We start from the raw sequence: 16,995 nt of genomic DNA, 5'->3' as shown, positions 1-16,995 counted from the left end.
AAAAGCTGCCTTTTCCAAAGCTCAGTGTTGAGACACACCATCCTTGCTTGAATATCTTGTGGTGGTGACTAGGGTTGTTATGTCTGTCTGTCCATACCATGCCCATCGCTATGCTCTGTGAACATTTTTGTGCTCTCACCTGAGTGATACTTCCCAGCAGGGTGCTCTTGGTGTCAGTGATGCAAAGTGGGACTGAAGGAAGCAAGGGTCCCCCCCCCGGAAAGCTCTGGGGATCCCACAGTTCTAGTTATCCTCAATGTATTTGTCATTCGATGCTTGGCTTGATGACTCTGAAATTAACCCAAGCAATTGAATGGGAAGGGCTATAGTTTTTTAAAGCATTTCAACAACGCTAGGACTCTGCTCTCCAACCCCAAAGCCAGTTGGGAGGAGAAAGCACTAGGTTTTGTGCCACTTAAAATCTATGGGCCATATTCTGGAGCTGTGCCAATAAGCACCAGCTGTGGGTTGGTCTTCTAGTCTTGGAAAATGATAAGCAGTAGGATCCCTACCTTGGGTTTGTGTCTCTCTGCAGGCTGAGCAGCCAGGTGAACAGAGATGAGCAGCTGCATTCTGAGGGGGTCGCGTGGAACAACTGCTGAGATGCAGGGTCTGCACGGAAGAAAATAATTTGGTTTGGAACTGCCACGCTGTGCAAGACCTCTCTTGGCTTCTGAATCCCTCCAATAAAACGGAGCCCTCCCGCTCCCTGCCTGTGAAATGCTAGTCTACTAAACACAAGAAGGCGTCTGTGTCAGCCCTGCAGGGCTAGAGGCATGGGGACAAATCGCCGTTGGCATTAGCCGGTGCAATGCCATTGAGGCCAATAGACTGACGCTCATTTATGCCATCAGTGAGTTTGGCTCCCATTATGCCAGCCAGCCACCTGTCTAGGAACCAGCGTGTCCTCTAGACGCAGTCCAGTCTCTCCGTGCACTACTGCTCTGATCAGTCTGATACAGCTTCTACAAAAAGCAACGGTATTTATGCTGCACTCCTGGAATTAGTGCATAATTCCAGCAAGAAGCAATAAGATTTACGCGGCAGTGCCCGGCCTGTTCCCACCCACCGGCCTCTTAGTTTGTACAGAATTTAAGCCTTTGTTTATTTTTAAAAAGAATTTCTAGTAGAGTTGATTGAGACATGAAGTCATTCTCCCCCCCCCACCCCTGTTAACCTTTTTCCTTTTTGTCAAAACTTTCTTTGAGATTTTTTTTCAGTGTTTCGATGAAAAACTAAATGTTTTTCAGCAAGCAAAAATTGAAACTTGGCAACAGAAAGCTGATTTCAGTGTTTTGTTATAAACCAGAGTTTTGTTGATTTCAAAAAAACCCCCAAAATTCAATCCAAACCAACCTTTTCTGGGTGTGAAATTTTCCATTTTGTTAAAGTTACTCATCTCCACTAGAAAGAGAACTTCAAGTGAAAATTTCTGACTAGTTCTAATTTCTAGGCCTTACCGCTGATGGGGGTGGGGGTGTGGAGTGGGGTGGTATTGTCTGCCAACAGATAGCCTAAAACCATAGCTCTTATAACTGCCTCCATTCATCTCAGTGGAGTGCTGACTGTGAAGCCTATTTAGGACACTTACATTATCAGCATAGTTGTCTATTTTACATGGGTAACTTTTGCTAACGTGCTTGCCCAGTATGGTTGGAGATCATAAAAGGCTTGTGGTGAACACTCTGTGGCCCTTGCTTCATCTCTGGAAGATACATTAGAAATATTAGTGCCCAGGAGAGAGCCCGGAGTATAAAGAAGCCATGTGCTGCTGATCATAAACACAGTTGCTAGATAAATGGCACATTAACATATGGTTAGTTAAGACTAGAAGCCTGGCTGTCCTGCTCAAAACTCACAGATCTCTCCCACTTGAGCTCGGGGAGATTCCCTGTAGCAGTAGTAGGTTGTATGTCTTCTCTTGAGGAAGCCACTAATGGGTACCATCAGCAAACTTGAGGGAAAGTACATTCTGCAGGGAACTCGGCAAGGGTCCCCACTAGAATCTGATGGAAAAAACAGTTCACAAGAACCTTTCTAAAACTTTACTGGTTTGTTTAAGACTTCGGTGGAGTTTTCTGTCATCAAAATGGTTTAGTTGAGAGAGTGATTTAATCTAACTCAAGTGTGGAAAACAGAGGCCACCTCCAGCCACCACTCTACAGCAGAGGTGGCCAACCTATGGCTCCGGAGCCGCATGCGGCTCTTCAGAGGTTAATATGCTGCTCCTTGCATAGGCACTGACTCCGAGGCTAGAGCTAAAGATGCCAACTTTCCAATGTGCTGTCAGGTGCTCACTGCTCAACCCCCTGCTCTGCCCCAGGTCCTGCCACCACTCCACCCCTTCCCCTGATGCCCCTGTCCCTTCCCCTGAGCCTGCCATGCCCCCGCTCCTCCCCCCTCCCCACCAGAGCCTCCTGCACACTGCAAAACAGCTGACTGTAGTGGGTGGGAGGTGGAGGCACTGATTGGTGGGGCTGCTGGTGGGCGGGAGGTGCTGGGGACTGGAGGGGGTAGAGGATGGGGGGCTGCTGACATTACTGTGGCTCTTTGGCAATGTACATTGCTAAATTCTGGCTCCTTCTCAGGCTCAGGCTGGCCACCCCTGGTCTACAGAGCTCAATGGGGACTCAGCTCTACGCTGGTCTGAAGCCACTCCCCGATTCTCAACCGCTCAAACAATCTTCCCAACACTCAGCCTATCTGAGTAGGGTGAGTCTGCATATGGCTGAGTGGAGAGGAACAGAGGTTTTTGCAATGTCAAGCCCTTCCTGCATACCTTCACCAGGGTGATTATCCCTCGTGCTCGGGACAGGTCAGTGCCAGTCATCCTCGTGCTAAACAGATGAAGCAGCGTCAAGGTTTGATTTAAGTAGTGAGTGTTCAGAGATTCGAAAAGGGACAGAATGTCCAAGACACCTGCAGACCCACTTCCTGCTGATCTCGGAGAAGCTGGAAGTGGCCTGTACCAGCTGTAAACTACTCTCTTTTCCCTGTGCTGCCTGGGGGTTCTGCCTGCTTGCTCCCTAGGGCAGAGAGCATGGCAGACCCTTGCATACCCAAACTCCTGGTGTAAGGGTAGGATGCATTTCTACTCCCTCTTACTCCTTTGCATGGCCATACAGTCCAAGTGGCAATCCCAGTTCCCAGCCAATGGGAGCTGCGGACTCGGCACCCAGGATGGGGGCAACACGCGGAGACACACACACACACACACCCGGGGGCTGCAGGGACATGCTGGCTGCTTCCAGGAGTGGCGCGGCACAGAGGGAGGGAGGCAAAGTGGGCAGGGAGCCACCTTAGCCTTGCTGCTGGCATGTCTCTGCTCGCCCCTTGGGGGGAGGGGGGCCACGGGTCTCCGTGCGCTGCCTGGGGTGGGGGCAGTGTCTTGAGCTGCCTCCCCCTCTCCCCCCACCAGAGGCGCACAGAAACATACCAGCAGCCTGCGTCTTCTGGGCGCGGCGCGGGGCCAACGGCTACGGCATGCAGGCAGCCTGCCTGCCTGAGTCCTGCTGCGCTGTTGCATTTTGGGGGCCCCCCTGTCGTTGGGAGCCCTGTGCCACTGCACAGTTTGTTTAACGGTAAATCTGCTCCGGCAGTTGAGTTTTACAAGGATAGAATATGTTGCACTCCATATGATTTTATAAAAATATGCTAATGAGTGCGAATATAATGTAACTGGAATACGCTTCATGCAAAAGGTCTCTTGTAAGGTATCATTACAAAGCTTATAATCACCTGAGTGTGCTCATCCTATTTGTATAAATGTATCACTTCTGTATCTGAAACTAGAAATATGAAATATAACTCTGAGGTCCTACTGTAGTTATGCAAAGTGTGGGCCATTAATGGTGTCTTGGAATCTTGATGGCTCCCATTAACCAGGACAAGTGACTGTAGATGGCTCTGTTTTACTTGTAAGGCTTCCTGTAAACCTGTGGGCTGGCAAGTGGGTAATGAAGTCTTACAGGGACATGTGATCATGTCACTTGAACTGGAATCCATCTTCAGCCTGGTGTTTCTCCATTGAGAAGGAGGGGTGGGAACCCAGAGGGACAAAGGATTCCCACCTTATGCAAAAGATATAAGTGGGTGGAACAGACCAAAGTGGAGCCATCATGAGGAATCCTGTAGCTCCCACCGGATTTGGAACAAGGGCTGTACCAGGGGAAAGGATTGTGCCCAGACTAGGAAGGCGTCCAGTCTGTGAAAGAAACTTATTGAAACATCTCTGAGGGTGAAATTTTATCTGTATTCAGTTTTATTACTGTACTAGACTTAGATTTGCGTGTTTTATTTTATTTTGCTTGGTAATTCACTTTGTTCTGTCTGTTACTACTTGGAACCACTTAAATCCTACTTTCTGTATTTAATAAAATCACTTTTTACTTATTAATTAACCCAGAATTTGTATGAATACCTGGGGGGGGGGGCAAACAGCTGTGCATACCTCTCTATCAGTGTTATAGAGGGCGAACAATTTGTGAGTTTACCCTGTATAAGCTTTATACAGGGTAAAATGGATTTATTTAGGGTTAGGACCCCACTGGGAGTTGGGCATCTGAGTGTTAAAGACAGGAACATTTTGTAAGCTGCTTTCAGTTAAGCCTACAGCTGTTAGGGGACGTGGTTCAGACCTGGGTCTGGGTTTGCAGCAGGCTAGCGGGTCTGGCTCAAACCAGGCAGGGCACTGAAGTCCTAAGCTGACAGGGCAGGAAAGCAGAAGCAGAAGTAGTCTTGGCACATCAGTTGGCAGCCTCCAAGAGGGTTTCTGTGATCCAACCCATCACAGAATAATCTCCTGCTGTTCCAACATGTGGTACGTAGAACAACTTGAAGCTTCTAGTTTCCATGAGTCCATGTTCCCTCTGTGGGTATCAGGATGCCCATGCAGCTGTAGTTATAAATGGCATGGTGTAGTCAGCTCAGGACTCCAAAAAGTTCCCTTTAATAATTGATAGCACATGTTCATTCATTGGTTACAATGCAGTAGCATGTAGTTGCAAAAGACATTCCTGCACACTTAGGTGCCACATCCCTGCAATCTGATCTGTATCGGTGGATCCCTGCATCTGCATGAAGCCCCATTGACTTCAGTGGGACTCTACATGGAGGCAAGGGTCTGTCCATGGAGCCTGCAGGATCAAGGCCCTAAATAGAAGTATGGAAATAACTGGGCATTTCTCTAAGCATGAAACTATCTCTAGCTTAACGTTTCTAGTTGTGTGCCCAGTTGGGTCAGTGCATTGGCTGGGTCACTTTGTTTCCTACAAATCAAATCACTGAATCTTGAAATTCTTTTGTATCAAAGTTTAGAAGACAGCTACAAAGAGAGCACCCAACAATGACAAAATGCATACAACAGTGTAAATGTAGAAGGAGCGGGATGGGGTGGGGAGAAATGGTGTAAGATTATACAGCTCAATGTTAATGAGAGCCAGCTAATACAGTCAGGGCCCAATCTGTGCAATTTACTGTAGAATCCCCCCCGCCTGCAGAATTATGCTCCAGAATTTCAGCTTTCATTTAAAATAAAATTATGCTTTTAGCCACTATAGCTTTGGAGAAACAGTTGAAGGCACGAATGGATGAAATGATGTCTTCTAGCTTGCAGCCAGTTGAAATAATGGCCTGAGAGATGTGAACTGCCCTATCCATATCAACGAGTGTTGATTCTGAAACCTAAAGATGACATCTTCATTGTCAACTTTGGAGGAGATTTTTAAGGTCACAGAGGGAAGTTAGGCACCCAGCAGCCTTCACTGACTTATAATGAGAGTTAACTATTTAACTGCCCTCTGTATGTTTGTGCTTAGCTGCCCATACTGTTGACTATTTCACTACTGATCTCTCTGGAACAAATCACACTAGCTGGATGTTTGTGTTAAACTCTCTAGGTGCTAAAAGTCCCCAACTGTCCCTTATTCAAATGCCCAAATCCCCAAAGAGTCAGTTCTTTGTTGTGAGAATAAAAATAAATTGAATTAATGTCAAACTAAATAATACAAGGAGCAGCAATACTGATTCTATTATTCTATATCATTAGCTGAAAACCAACACTTCTAAATTTAGCTGCCACAAAATCTCATTCTTCAGCAAGATTGCTAGATTCTGCAGGAGTTTTTAAGCCCTGCGTGCCACCAAATAAACACGGTGGCCTTATTGTTTGTATTATGGTAGCACCTACAGACTGCAGTTGAGATTGTACTGTGTGTACAAACACACAGAGTAAGGGACAGGTTCTGCCCCCAAAGAACGTACAAATATCTAACTGAGCAATGGAGTGACTTTCCCAAGGTCACGCTGCGTCAGAGCTAGGAATAGAACTCCATTCTTTCTGTGCTCCAGGCCAGGGTCTTATCCACTGGACCTCCTTGCCTAGTAGAGCCCCTGTAGGCCCTAAACATAGTTAGAAAAACATGCCACAGACCTGTTTCTCCACTCGGCGACCTCAGCAGCAAGACCCTCTTGGACTTCAAACAGAGTGGTAGGCTTGAGCCCCTTCTCTCTATATATTACACTAATAATCCTGTGTGGGTGTGTGTTTGGAGAGAGATATTCAAATTATATTTCCCAGTCCAAGTAAATATGAAAGGCTGCCAAATCTGTCTCTCTAAATCCCAAGGATCTCCAATGTTTTCTCATTTGCACTGAAAATAAATCAAAGGTGCGATGGCTTTTTAAGAATTTTTATTTTGTTTTTGCCTGCAAATGGGGAATAAAGGGTAAGGGTTAGTCTTTCAGAAGTGTATTTATTTCAGAGTTACTGGCTTGGCAAACAAATGATTCATCTCCGTGGCATATATAAAGGGAATCAGAAGGAAAAAACACGTTAATATTTTAAAGTAATTCATAGTGCTGCCTGAGCATCATGGAAAATTGCCTTCTGCCCTTTACTAATGTTCATTTAGTTTTAATAGACCATTGAACGCTTGGCATGAGGAACTTTCATGAGCCATTTGCAAAGTATAAGTGAGAGCACGAATAGGGAGATGTGTGAAGCAGCAAAGGGGATGGAGGTTGGTGGACACAATATATTTCCTTGCCTTAGTCTGCGTATGTGACTGGAATGCCCCATTTGCTGCACACCTGCATGTACACTTAGCTTATTGCTCTTGCATAAATATTCAGGGTCAAATTTTGTAACTGCCCTGGGACAAGTTGTGTGACGAATTGCTCACTAGAGTTGGACGAATGTCTTTAATGGGGTGGGGGAACCCAGAGATTTGTTTGCATTCTACATTTTTTTGGGGGGTGAAAAATTTTAATTTCCTTATTGGAGAGTGGGGGGAGCGATTCTTACTTTGAAGCTGTTCTCACTGGAAAATAATTAGTCTCTTTCCATTTTTAATTCTCTAAGTGAGAAAGTGGTCTTTAAAAGAGTGATCTTTTTTAAACTCATCTCCTCCCCTCCACTCTTCTTGGGGGTGGGAGGGAAGAGAAATGAGAATGTGGATATTTCCCCACAACTTAGAAATAAAATTGAAAATTCCCTCTGAAATCTTTCATGCTGGCATTTCGCAATAAAATAAATGTCCTTTTCCAATTAAAATGGGATTTTTCCAGTGGAAAAACATTCTTCCAAAAACCCTTCAACCAGACTTGTTGCTCACCAATGTGACTGAGGAGTTCATGGTCTAGCCTTAGGCAGATGCAGGGCCAAATTCAGAAGTGTTTTTAACTGAGCCTAAATCAGCAAGGAGTCTAAGCTGCAGTCATTACCTCTCCTGATGCCCTCAACAAGTAGATTTCACTGGCTTAAGTTCTCTCTGGATTCCCCTAAGTCTCTATTATTTAGGTCAAAATTCTCAAAAGTGTACCCTGGTTTTGGGTGTCCCAGTTCCTGAGGCACCTTGGAGCTCTTTTTCAGAGGTGCTGAGCACCTGCAATGCCAGTTGAAATCAGTGGCAGCCTCAGCTAATCAGCATCTCTGAAAGTCAGGCCCTGGGTGGATAACCTAAGCTGGGCACCCCAAAAAAATCCAGACCACCCCCCCAATCAGTGGCCATTACTGAAAATGTGTCTTGGGGTCCAGTTCTCAAGACTTACTCTCGTGAGACTTCCATAAAGTACACTTCTATGTGAGTAGGGGATGCAGAATTGGGCCATCACTGAAGTTCTGATGCTGGGGTGTGATCAGAATCTAGCCCTGACCTTAGCCAATCTAGCCTAGTGTCGTGGAGCCAAGGCTTACATGCCAAGGGGCCAGAAGGAGGCATCTGTAGCCAGAAAAGCTGCAGGGCAGGAGAAGGCCACCACCTGCTTTAGCTAACATCATTTTACACTTTCTTCTGGCTCCTTTGCAGGTACATCCCAACAACCTAGGCTCTGTCGCACTCCTCCCACACACCAGGAAGTTGGCCTGTGGGAGTCTAAGGCTCTGATCCAAACCCACTGAAATTGACAGATCCAATTCTAATGGGCTTTGGATCAGGCCCTACTGAATGGAAGAGAGAATACCAGCATGTATGGGGGTCTGATTCACAGTGTCTTACGGGTCACCTCTGAACTGGGCCCACAGATTACAGGGAGGGGAAAAATCAAGACCGTGATCTAAATGTCTAGTTTGAGGCACAACTGAATTGGTGTCTGCTGATAGCTGAAGCTGGTGTTTTCAGCAAAGCTTCTAGCACAATTTGTCCTTGTAAACTTGTATACTAAAAGGGAAGGGAAGGGAAGTTAGAGGGGCAGAAAAGGCTATTTATTCAGCGCTGGCCATCTAACTAACTTGGCTGAAGACTCAGTGTTTTCCCTGAACTCAGTTGCAGCCTGCAAAGTTGCATTTTTGGCATGTTGTGATCTCCTTGGCTAACATTCTTTCAGACCTTTGCATCACTGACCTATCAGGCTGCAAACAGATGCATCACATGACGCAATAGGCCTCTTCCACCTCTATGGTGTCATGACCATTTTTGACTAATTATGAACTGGGATTTTCCTTTGTGTTTGTGTTATGGTGGTACCCAGAGGCCGCACTCAAGATCAGGGTTTCATTGTGCTAGGTGCTGGACAAATTCATAATGGATTGATCCTGCCTCAAAGAGCTTAGTCAAATAGACACAGTATTATCCCCACTTTTCAAAGTCTTGGACCAGAGTCTTAACCACAAAACCATACTTTCTCTCTAACTATTCATGTGTCTGAGAACCTGAAGCTACAATTATACCATCTTGCACATCTTAAAATTGTGGTCAGCCAGGCCTGTGAATTAGCTCACAGTCTGTGTGGGCAACAGTACAGCTGTACAGCTCAGGAATTAACCTGCAGTCTCTCTGACAAAGATGCATACTCCTGGGAATAAGTCCATGCTGTTCCCAGAAAGCAATAAACTATACACTGCATTCCCTGGGAATGCATTCACACTAAATACAGGGAACAATAGGATATACAGTCTCCAGGGAGTTGCTCCACAATCTCTTTTGAGAGATAATAGGATTTATTCTGTAACCGTTAGGAATCTCTGCAATAGTCTCTTTAGGGAGTAATAGGATTTAGTCTGTTCCCTCGCCTCTGGGAATGGTTTCATAGTCTCCAAGGATAGAAGCAGGATTGGTATTGCATCCTCTGGAAAATTAGTCCACAGCCTCTCTATGAAGCAAAAGGATGGAAATGTCATCTCTTGGGAGCTGGACAGCCTTCTTTAGGTAGCTATAGGGAATTTCTTTGTGGTTATATAAAATAACAACTGCATATCAGGCCAGCATCATTCCTTGGTAACTGCTCTTGTCTTAAGGTATCCCACTGAGTTCTAGAAATATACTTTCATCTTGTGCTGACCTGGTGATGTAGAGGTGAATGCACCATCAGTCTTTGCTCACCTGAGCCAGAATTTCTAAGGAGAAGTAGTAATGTTTCTGGAACTAGAGTATGCATTTCTCCAAGGGCAATAGTTCATTTTGGAGTTTGAGGCTTGACTGAAATGAGGGCGGCCTGGCCTATGTCATGTGAGTGAATATATCTAGAGCTGTTTCTGATTTGGGAATGCTTATGGGTTAGTATCAGAGGGGTAGCTGTGTTAGTCTGTATCCACAAAAACAACAAGGAGTCCGGTGGCACCTTAAAGACTAACAGATTTATTTGGGCATAAGCTTTCGTAGGTAAAAATCCCCACTTCTCCAGATGCATCTCCTCATTGTTTTTATGGGTTAGTGTTTCACAGACATCTGGCTGTGGTATGCTCTAATTATCTCTCCATTTTACTGTAGATCTCAGATTTGGGAAATCACTAGGATTAGTCAGTTTTGAAAGCTGATTAAATTAATGGCATTTAGAAATGCCATTCAGTTGGGAAAATTGCATAAAACAAGACTTGGCAACCAGGATTCAGTGCAGCATTAAGTGACAGAGCAATACGCTATACTATGGTGTTACTCTTAGAATGATGTCACATTGATCATAAGAACATAAGAATGGCCATACTGGGTCAGACCAAAGGTCCATCCAGCTCAGTATCCTGTCTACCGACAGTGGCCAATGCCAGGTGCCCCAGAGGGAGTGAACCTAAGAGATAATAATCAAGTGATCTCTCTCCTGCCATCCATCTCCACCCTCTGACAAACAGAGGCTAGGGACACCATTCCTTACCCATCCTGGCTAATAGCCATTAATGGACTTAACCTCCATGAATTTATCCAGTTCTCTTTTAAACCCTGTTATAGTCCTAACCTTCACAACCTCCTCAGGCAAGGAGTTCCACAGGTTGACTGTGCGCTGAGTGAAGAAGAACTTCCTTTTATTTGTTTTAAACCTGCTGTCCATTAATTTCATTTGGTGGCCCCTAGTTCTTACATTATGGGAAAAAGTAAATAACTTTTCCTTATTCACTTTCTCCACACCACTCATGATTTTATATACCTCTATCATATCCCCGCTTAGTCTCCTCTTTTCCAAGCTGAAAAGTCCTAGCCTCTTTAATCTCTCCTCATATGGGACCCGTTCCAAACCCCTAATCATTTTAGTTGTCCTTTTCTGAACCTTGAGTTGCTCCTTCTTGAGTTAGCAATGTCTTAGAGGGTGGCTCCAGGCCTCGAAAATCTCTGATTGGGTAGACCATTCTCTTGGCTGGCCCAATGATCTGTTTTCACCCAACACAGCTATAATATTCTGGCCAGAGCCCCTCCAGATTACTGACCAGGAATTGGGAACAGGTGATGAAAAGAGGCCCCCAAGGAACCTTTGCCACGTTTTTACATCAAGTCCCGACTGTGCTGGAATGCTAGGAGTTCAGATAGTGCTGTGTAAATGGGAGCCCGAAAGCTAAATGAATGTGTAGGCAGTGCCGATTGGATCAAAAGGGGGGGCTAGCTCCATCTTTCAGAACTAAGCCTTCAAGCATATCTGTGTGACCTGAGATGCTACATGGGTGAGTGTTGAGGAGTATCGGCACCAGACCTACCCCGATCTGGGTGATAGTACATACCCTCAGCCAATTCTGGCTCAGTTCTTGCCTTGGCTTGGAGCTGTGCGCCTCAGACCTCTTCATCCCTCTGTTCTCGCTGCTCCCATTTTGTTAATAACCTGTAATATGAGAAGCCTGGCCCCGGGGAGTGAAATTGTCAAATGGCATTTCCTAGTTGTTGGGCTTCTAGAGGCTTTATTGATGGGTGGAGGAGGGAAGCTAGAGGATTAACTGGGAATTGAAGGAAGAAGACACGGTCCTGGTTTGGGATTTCCAAGCATAAGCAGAGTCAGAATGAGCTCTACCTTGACATCTGGTGGTGAGTTGTGGAAAAGGACATTTGCATGGGCACTCCCACCCCACCTAGCATGATGGGACTGCTTGCCCAAATGGTCACTTTGGCTGCTGTGGGATGCCCAGTCTCTTTGTTATTGGGGCAGGAGTAATAAAGTGTTGTCATCCTGGTTATGTGAATCAAGGACAGTGGAACTGTACTTGGCATTTTATGATGGAGGGACTTGCCCTCCACTGAGTAGCACTCGCTAGGCAAGGGACATGGGTCCCAAAGCCTAGTGAGCTGAGAGAAGCTGGGGATAGGTATGTGTATTTGGTAGTGTGAGTTGCCTTCTGAGGGCTGTGAAAGTTATTTTGATCCTGCTTCTCTCCACTGTGTAATAGCACAGCTGAAATCACTGATACCTAAGTCTGAGTATTAGACTTAGTTTGGACTAGTGGTTCTGAGTGTGCCCCGCCCCCCCCCCCGTTCCTAACTAACAGCTGAAATCACTGAGAGCTGTGTTAAGTGTGTGTGTTGTGGGGGGGCTGAAGATATTGGTGAGTGGCTAGCAGGGTGGTGAAAGGAGTGGATAGCAGAGGGGCATGGCTAGCAGGGTGGCTAGTGGAGAGGAATGACCAGCAGGATGTCTGGTGGAGAAGTGCAGCTGGTGGTGAAGACTGCAACAGAACCCTATGGAGAGGTGTGGTAATCGGCCGTCGACCTGAGCAGTGGAGTGTGTAAGATGCCCTCATACCTCCCCTCACTTCCCCCCGGGCTGGGAAGTAAACTCTGCCGATGAACTTCTGAACTCTGGCGGCTGCACTGACCAAGGACGGAAACCGTGGCTGAGGTGACTGGGGGGTTGCTGGACTTAAGATCCTGAGGGGAAAAGGACACTGCCAAACTTACTTGGGGATGGGTCTTTTGCTCATGGTTTGTGTTATGAATCCTGTTTGTGGTGTTTCCCCAACATAATGCCACATTGTTTCCCTCCTTTATTGAAAGGCTTTTGCTACACTCAGACTCTGTGCTTGCGAGAGGGGAAGTATTGCCTCTTAGAGGTGCCCAGGGGGTGGTATGTAATTGTCCCAGGTCACTGGGTGGGGGCTCAAGCCGGTTTTGCATTGTGTTATTGAAACGGAACCCCTAGATACTGAACCCGGCCCTTGTTGCTGCCAACTCTGACAGGCAGAAGGGTTACACAAGGGCTACAGCTCTTAACAGGACTCTTCTGGAGGCCCCAAATATTCACTAACTTACAAGGAACATAATCTGGTGAAGAAGGTCTATTGAATCCTAATTAGCTCTTTAAAATTAATGAGTTGGCATAAAAACAAATGAGCCCACGACAATGGTTGCCACTCTTCATTCAAACACTCTACACTGCTTTTGTTCTGTTGCCATAGAGCCAGCCAGCAAAAGGGAGCCCAACCCAATAACACACCTTCCCAGTGACCATGGCTGTGCATATATCACAGCTGTGAGCCTGCCCACAGACCCAGCAGCTTCAACCAGATAATCCTGGCTCAATCTGCTCTGGGGGAGCCTGCTGCCTCAGCTTCCCAGACAGATCCATAGCATCACCAACCCCAACTGTACAAAAATCATCAGTCAGGCCCCCAAATCAAGAATGGCTTAAAAACCATGTGAGGTGTTTTTTTTTTAATGATAAACATTAGGCTCTTTTTGAGCCATTAGGTGGTCACATTTCCCAACTTTCCTCTGCAGTCATGAGGTCTTGAATCTTTCCTTAGTTTTAAAAAATAAAAGCAGAAAATCTCCTGTAGTCCCATGACTCCAGGAAGTGGGGCTTTAAGAAACTCAAAGCATTGCAAGAATTGGCAACACTGCATTTGCTCTGCTCCCTGCTGGAGCCCAACTCCTCCAAGGGTCCCTGCTAAGCAGCCCCTTACAATCTTGCAGCAATCCTCATGCCTCTGCTCCTTTACCCACAAAGGTCTGGCTCAGATCTTTAATAAATAATAATAAAACAATTATTAATACATTGCTCTCCTACCAAGCCTTTCCTCTGGGGTTCCCTGTGTGTCACTCAGGGCCCCGTGTGACCTAAGTGAGACCATTTCTAAAAATACATTAAGGCCTATCACAAGTCCCCACCTGCCATAGTGTTAAGGGGAGGAGGTCGGATACACAGGCCAATTGGTGGGGGGAGAAATACTTCCTCAGCTGAGGACTGCGCAAATAAGCACCACAATATGGCTGGAAAGCTACCTGTTGCATTGCGGGGCAATGCGGAAGCAAAGGAGCTCCCAAATCCTGGCAGGAATCATACCGAGGTCTTATCTAGCACTTGTCCTCCGTAGATCTCAAAACGCTTTTCAAAGGAGGTCAGAATCATTATCCCTCAGTCACAGGGAGGTGAAGTGACTGGTTCAAGTTCACCCAGCAGGCCCCTGGTGGAGCTAAGACCAGAATCCAGGTCTCCTGAGTGCCAGCCCAGTGCTCTATCCACCAGACAACACTACCCATCACTTTAGCTGGTCTGCGATTGTCTGGCAGCAGACTCTTCATGCTTTCTCTCCTGCCATAAACCGTTAACTTTTCATAAAGAATAATTAAGAAAAGGGGGAAACTGAGGCATGGAAATCCTATTACTGGCCCAAGGCTATAGACGAAGTTGGGAACAGAACCCTAGTCTCCTGACTCCTAATCCAAAACTCCAGTCTCCTGACACCTAATCCATTGGTGGTGGTGGGATGTTAGACAAATAAGTAGCCAAACCAAATATGGTAGCCAGGTTAATTTGAGTGTGTAACTGGGGCGTGGGTGTAGGGTAGAGGGGGAGGAATTGCAATTTTTCAAAAAAGCAAAATTGGTAGGAAACAGTTTAACTTATTGTCCAGTTTGGAAGAAAGGATTATAAAAAGTGGGGGAAAATGAACTCCAGAAGCATGTCATCATGTCCCATTGTGAGTGCTGGGAATATAACCCCATATTTCTTATGCTGCTTCCATCACTTTTGATTGGCCTTAGCCCCAGTCCTGTGAAGACTTTTATGCATGAGCTAAACTTCGAAACTAATGGGCAAGGCTGGCTCTAGGGGCAGGCAAGCAAGGTAGTGGCCCTGGGTGCTAACTCCCAGAGGGCTCCGTACTGCTGCACTGCCTAGCTTTGTTAGCTCCACTGTGATTGGCTGGCCTGTCTTTGCTCTGATGGCTGGCTGCTGGGGCAGGAGGGAGTGCTCGGAACGGGGACCGAAAACATTTTCCACCCTGACCAGCAAAATGGCCCAGCTCCTCTGAATGGGATTGTTCCTATCTCTTTGCAGAACTGAGGCCTAATACAGGTGATCTCTGCTGGACCACATATCTGAGAATCAAAAGAGATGACCTATTAGGTCACGTTGCCCACTCCCATGAGCAATACAGGATGGTTCCCATCAGTATATTGCATAGTGCGTTGTCCAGCTAGTAATGGGAGCATCTGCCAGTTTCCCTGAATGATTACCCCACAATCTAGATAGGGAAAATGACTAGCATAGCTATAGCAACATAACTATTCTGCTATAGATGTTCCAACTCCCCATGGGGACTCTCTAGTCTGAAGTGACAGGACTCCAGAATCGAGTGCCCACAAGGAGGAATTATACTAGAAAAGCTATTCTGCTATAGCTACACTGGTCAACGTCCCATATCTAATACATTTACTCCCTGGGAAATTTCCTCTGAGAGTGAGCCAACCTTTTCCATGTCATTCCATTATCGTCCTTAGGTACTTAGATGGCCCCTGTTACCATGGTACCTGAGTGCCTCCTGACTTGTAATGTATGTAGCCTCAGGACATCTCCATGAGGCAGGGAAGTGCGATCCTCTCCATCTTACAGGCCAGGATCCTCAAAGGTAGTTAGAAGTATTAGACTTCATTGGCAATAGGGCACCTCAATATCTGTGAGGATCTGGGTGAGAGAGAATACAGTATGTCTACATGGCAAAAAAGGCAGGCTCTTAACTTGGGTTAAAATGGCAGTGAAGACACAGCAACTTAGCTTTGTAGCGCCCGTTGGAGCCTGTGGTTGAACTTGAGTTGGTGGGTCTCCACTGCTATTTTAACTCATGTTATCTAATGCAAGTTGACTAACTCAAGAGTACACAGCTTGGAAATACTACGGACGTACCCTAAGTAACTTGCCCAAGTCAACACAGGGAGACTGAGGTATACCCAGAGTTAGTGCCCTAACCACTAGACCATCCTCCACCTCAAACCCCTTTGTTCATATCCTCTTTAATTATCCTAGTCACTCTTATCTATGTCACAGTTCTTCCAAGCAAACAGAGCTCTGTGTAGCGGTGCATACCAATAGTTTATAACAAGAACTGCAGAGCTTGTCTCAGTTACCCTGGTTGACCAGCAGCTGTTCTGTTGGTCTGAGACATTTCTTATTCCTAGAAGGAAGGTTACAAACAGGCAGTACTTTGGGGAATATGAGTCTTGGAAAAAACTGGCGGTGCTCCAACGTTCCTAAAAGCTTCATAGGACACTCTGCCATTTTTCAAAAGTACTATCAAGCCCCTGAAGTTAAGACTGGCCAACTCTGTTTCCTTCAATAGGACTTCCATCAGGTTTTCTAGAGATCTTCACCCAGGTCTCCATGAATCCTAAACAAGGATTTCCACCCCAAGCTGATGAGCTCTACCTTGGAGGATTCAGCCCTGGATGGATCTTGCTCCTATTTTATAACCAATGTAGAGGACCCGGTAGCTTGTATTTCTTCTGTATTCCTAATGGAGATTGCATGCTTTCAGACTTGCTGTTCTAATCTTTCCCTGGGTTAGCTCCAAGTTTCTAACTCGCACGCATGGAAGGGTCAGATCCACAGCTGGTGCAAATCAGTGTGACTACGTGTCCTCTGTTGACAGCACTTAATGGCTGGCATATAACAGGCTATGGATACTCATGGAGCATGCCAAGAAGAGACTTGTTTTTGTGATGACCTGTGGCTTCTGTTCCAGCCAGATGTCCATCTTTGGAGATGGCACCTCTGGGAGCAATAGTGCAGCCAACGGTGAGTTGGTTATCATCCCTTTCAAGAGACTTTGTCTGCAGACAGCTCCCCTAGGAATGATGCTGGGATATATAACTGTTTGTGTGGCCCTCAGAGTTAAGCAAAGGCATGTCTAGGGAAATTGTCTAGTTGTGGTTACTCCCCAGGTCAGAAGTCTATGACTCGTCTTGAAGTAGCATTGGGATCTCTGCCCATTGGAGCCCCTCACACGTGCGTGATGGAGACAGGTTTAAAAGTAATTCCATGTAGGTGTTTGGTGATACTGTGGATTAATCTTAAGCTCTATAGACCTGAGGT

General features: G+C 46.1%; 1 long non-coding RNA gene across 1 annotated transcript in view; it reads right to left on the bottom strand.

Annotated features, from left to right (window-relative positions):
- LOC141991533 (uncharacterized) overlaps window positions 1-16,995 on the bottom strand; it is a 78,198-nt gene that overhangs the window by 20,132 nt on the left and 41,071 nt on the right. The window contains exon 3 of the long non-coding RNA XR_012640384.1: window positions 513-612. This is a non-coding gene — a long non-coding RNA (uncharacterized LOC141991533). The remainder of the gene's footprint in view (window positions 1-512; window positions 613-16,995) is intronic.

The sequence above is a fragment of the Natator depressus genome, chromosome 7, assembly GCF_965152275.1.
Source record: "Natator depressus isolate rNatDep1 chromosome 7, rNatDep2.hap1, whole genome shotgun sequence".
NCBI lineage: Eukaryota > Metazoa > Chordata > Testudines > Cheloniidae > Natator > Natator depressus.
The sequence above is the reverse complement of the archived record's forward strand: the minus strand, read 5'-3'. Positions and strand labels throughout refer to the sequence as shown.